This window comes from Octodon degus, unplaced genomic scaffold, assembly GCF_000260255.1.
Source record: "Octodon degus isolate 3935 unplaced genomic scaffold, OctDeg1.0 scaffold00031, whole genome shotgun sequence".
Taxonomy (NCBI): Eukaryota; Metazoa; Chordata; class Mammalia; order Rodentia; family Octodontidae; genus Octodon; species Octodon degus.
Window position 1 is genome coordinate 4,844,940 of NW_004524607.1, and position 5,032 is coordinate 4,849,971.

General features: G+C 37.1%; 1 protein-coding gene across 1 annotated transcript in view; it reads right to left on the minus strand.

Annotated features, from left to right (window-relative positions):
* Positions 1–5,032, minus strand: part of Sugct (succinyl-CoA:glutarate-CoA transferase) — an 808,498-nt gene that overhangs the window by 219,374 nt on the left and 584,092 nt on the right. The window lies entirely within an intron of this gene.

Sequence of the window (5,032 nt, forward strand, 5' to 3'; positions counted from 1 at the left end):
AAACTTTGAAAAAAAAAGAGAAGGAATACTGAGCCATGAACTTTGTGTAGATGCTGGGTCTGTGCTGGAGAGATTGGACCACTGTATTGATGAGACATTGATTATTGTTATCTTGATATCAGCTGCTTTAGTGGAGCTTGAGAAGTGAAATGCCAATTTCAGTAGACTAAAAAAAGTGATATGTGAGAAATAGGAACAATAAAGGTAAATAATACGATACATAATATTTTTATTTTTTCTATTCAAAAGGCCCAAAAGTGTGGTGGCACTTAAAAGATCTAACATAAGATGATTTGATTTTGGTTTAAATTGGTTGATATTTCAGTAAGTTTGTTTGCCAGAGGGAATGACCAGCTAGAAAGGAGAAAAGAGAAGGTGTCATGGTAGGAGACAAACCTTCAGAAGGCACAAGAGATGTGATCTAAGAAAAAAGTGGAGTTTGATTTTAGGAAAAGAATTACTGTTCAGTATAACAAAATGAGTGGTGGGAAATTAATAGTTACTCTCAATAATGTATGTGTTTCTTATTAGTAATGGCCGCTGAACAGATGCAGGTGTGGAAGAAGGCAATGTTTGGTTTTGACCAGACTTGGTAATTTACCAATGAATAACAAGAAAAGGAGACAGGCATAAGGAATGTGAGGCTAGGAGAAGGTTAGAGATAGGCAATGGATCCAGGTTGACAGGATGGGGAAAAAAGAGTTAAACTAATAAATGCAAATCATTGGAGAGAGGTGGAGTTAAAGAGGGAAAGTTTGTGGAAAGGCAGAGCCAGAGTAAGCAACATAGGAAAGTAGGAAATGATCATCAAAGACTCAGTTGTTTCTATCAAGTCAAGTTTTCCAAAATGGCACAATTATCAGTGACTAGAACATCAAAGATAGTTCTACTTGAGTGAAGAAGATTATGGGGCCAAAGAGGAAAGTGATCGATGACGAAGAGTGGGCCTAAGGAGAGTCACATGGGGAGAAGACACTCTCTCAGGCATTCACAGAGAGCACATTGGCCAAGCAATGGCCGTGACTCATCCACATCGCTGCACTGATAAAGGTTTATTTGTTACAGGATCAAATGTTTGACCAATATTTCCCCTAGCTTGTGTCTCATAATTAAAGCTAGAAACTACATCATCATTTTTTTAAAGTACTAAGATATAATGGCCATAGCCACTAACCACCTCCCTACTTGAGAAGATTAAGTAGAGAAGCTATTAGTTTACAAGAAGTACATTGTGACCTAAGGCGATAGTCATGCTGCCACTCAGCCAAAGCCAATGGGTTCAGGAAGCTTTCAAGGAATACATTACTGATAGAAGCTGGGTTCTCTTCCCTAACCCTCCACCCCTTTCAGGTAAGTTACATCACAACTAACCTCAAATATGTCCCTAATAATCTTGATTTCCTATTATTCCTATCCTGTATGTAGTCTTTTTTTTTTTTTTTTTTTTTTTGGGCAGGGTCTCACTACCCAGCTTGGACTCATAGTAATTCTCCTGTTTTCAGCCTTTCCATTGCTGGGATTAAAGGCATATGCCACCACACAGACTCGGCTGCAGGCTCAGCACAACCAGGGTCAAGGCTGGTGCAACATGTAGTGCCAGAAATTGAACCCTGGGTCTTGCGCTTGCCTAAGCAGGCATTTAGTCTGCTGAGCTATCTTGCCAGCCTCATATAGTCCATTTTTACAATGAATTAGGACTATTCTTTATTACTAACTGAATAACACAGAAGTAACAGTATGTGGCTCTGAGCTGCAGTCATAAACAGTAGAGCCTTTAACTTGGTCTCTTGAATTACTCATCCTGGAAGGAGGCAGCATCATTTTAGGATAACACCTAAGTAGCCTTATTAAGAGATACATACTCATGGAGAGGGACCAAAACCTATAGCTAGCAGCAATATGTCAGGCACGTAGATGAGTTATCTTGAAAGTATACCCTCTAGTCCCAACAAAGTCTTCAGATAATTGAAGCCCTAGATAATTTACCTACAACCTCCTCAGAACCTTTAGATAGAACTTTCTAGTGAAGGATTTCCAAAGTGTTGGATCTACAAAAACTATGAAATAATAAATTACTGTTTTTAGGTTGACCACAATGCTTTGGAGTGATATCTTCTGCAGCACTAGATAACTAGAATCAGAGAAAGCCTACTGACATGTTCCTTGAAGTAAGGATATATTTATAAACAGACCCCAAAGTTTATTCATAGACTGCAAAGTCCTGAAAGTGACAACTTCACTGGAATAACCAGGCCAATAAAATGAGTATTCTAATGTTATTAGGAATAATAGGTGGGCCAAACTTGTTACCAGTTCATTTTCTAGGAAACTCCAATAACAGAAAATATTTCCTGCAAGTTTCTTATCTTACATAATTAATTACAGAAGTAATAGTCCAGCAAAAACCAGAAACCTGTGCAAAAGCCCCCAAATTGAGCATCACACTACATTACCCAGTAAGGGATGTGGACTTTTACAGCTAGAAATGCCAAGGAAAACTGAAATGCTTTCTCTGTGACAGAATGCTCACAAAAGCAGAGGCTAAGATAATTTTAAAGCTACCCCAATAAAATTTTTCATCTCAACAGAACCACTGGCATCAGACAATTGGACTTAGAGTACCCTCAAACCATCTTTCCCCACTGACAACCAGAATAACAAAAGAAAACATTTGCCTCTGTAATTCCTACTACCAGCCTCACTAGACAAGGCACTAAGAACAAGGACTATGAGAAGCTAAATCAGTGCTATGCTGTCTACTCAAATACTCTAAAGATGTCTAGTCTTTGAAGGAAGAGAAGGCATCAAATTGAATGTGGGATCAAAGTAATATTAGTCTGATATTAAACAGTTGGAAATTTATGAGTCATCCAGCATATTAAGATATGGGAATGGGACAATATGCTCAACATTACATAGTTAACAATATTCTAGTTTTTAAAATGGTAATTTCTAAATAAGACAATCTCATGCTTCTGTCTCAATGAGTTGAGACCTCATTCAGTATACAAGTTAAATTTCAAATGTTCACCCTGATTTATAAATATTCAGCAGTGCCAGCCCCACTCCCAGAATGCACTGCGACAGTGATTGAGAGTCAGTGTGGTGGTGCATCCTATAATCCCAGCACCTGGGAGGCTGAAAACAAGAGGATCATTACAAGCCCAATCTACATATCTATCTTATTTTGTATATACAGATATGCATTTTTTCCACTATAAGATGGATTTTCGTTTATATTCCCCTTTTTTGTTTAGTTTTCTTAGAGACAGGTGTTCTACTGCCATTCAAATATTGTAGTTGCATGAACAAAATAGTCCAATATAGTCCAATAGTCTATAATAGTAGTGGGTTATCCACAGAACTAGCAATCTCAGAAGTTGTTGACCTGAGGCTTTTACAGCTTAGTTACTAATATGGCTTTACTTTTTATATCCCATTTATACTTTCCTGCTGGATAGTTAAAACCAAGATAAAGCAAAACCTTTAGACACTGTACTAAATACATAAATAAATAAATATTCAGAGGTTAGTAAAAGAAATGCTGTATCTATGGAATATCTAGAAGTCATAGAAACACATGGCTTAACCAAAGGCTTAGCACATATTCCTAGAAAGAGGATGTAGAGTAGGTCACTGGGTTTTGTGTGAATGGACTAAGGTTCTCAGTCCACCCTACCACTAAAGAGGTAAAAGAGCTTCTGCCAGTTATTTATTTCCTTTAACTTTGCATCCTCTATCTAGAGTATGAGGATTATGAAATCTCCCTCACAGGGTTGCTAATTAAATATAATAGGAGCTAACTGCACACTTGACAGAGGATTCCCTGTCCTGATGCTAAAAGCATAATTTTGTAACTGTGAGTTTACAAGTATTATATGTTAACTTTCTTTTGACTTCATTGTCAGTGTCTAATACAACACAGACACGGTATAGACGCAAGAGAGCATGAACAAATTATCCTCCGCTGACAGCAACAAAGGTAATTATTCTTTGGTGATGAAGGGAAAGAAAAATCTAATATACACACCTATACATCCATGAAATCTATTATAGTTACTTACATATAACTATTTTCATGGAAATTTGATTTACAGCTTTAAAGGAAAAAAAAAAGCCTTAAAACCATATAACCCCCTAATGTATTCTTTCCCTAAAGCTATAAACACACCTCCAGTTATTCTGTCCAACAAAAATATACCACAGCAGGTGGAGTACAAAAAAAGTAAATAGTTTCAATCTTTTCATTCATTTCAGTCTATTCCCTCAACAAAAACTTCAAACTGCAGGTGCACACAGCATACTTCGGCTATGACAAGAGCAGTGTATCTCTGTAACTGGGGCTTCACCTAATGATGTGTGAACTAAATGTTAACTGCAGCAAAATGACTCCAAGCCAAGAAAACCCCAGTTGAGGGTCTCAACTGGAAGAGGGGCTAAGCCACAGGAATACAGCAAAGAATGGGGTTGATCTTTGCTCCTTGAGAGATCATCATTCTTTCCTTCCATACAACTTCTAATGTTTCAAGGACAGTGTAAATTAAATTGGATTTTTCAGTGTGCAGACCTTCCTCATTTGGGGGTCCAAATTTGATTTCAATCTGGAAACTAGCACCTCAATGAATTTGAGAGAAAAGAGGGTTGTGAGACAGGTCAAGCTAATCAGAATAAAACACTAATCAATTATTGCAGAAAAATAGTTTTACATCTGGAATTGGTTACACGTGAAATAGAAGGAAGAGCTTTCTTAGGACAGTTGGCTTAATTACATTTTAAAATAAGACTAACCTAGAAATTCCAACTCATCTCATAATGCAAGTGGGCCACTTCTATCTACTGAACATAATCGCTGCTTTCCTCAACCAGAGCTATTAGCACTACAACCATAAGTCATTTTTATCATTTTTTCTCCAACTAAGGCAAACTTTGGAATGTTCTTTCAGCTCACACTCTGCCTAGGAGTTCCTGTACATTAGATTTGAATGTCAGTATTTAGACATATTCTCTTTAAAAAAAAAAAAAAAAAAAAAAC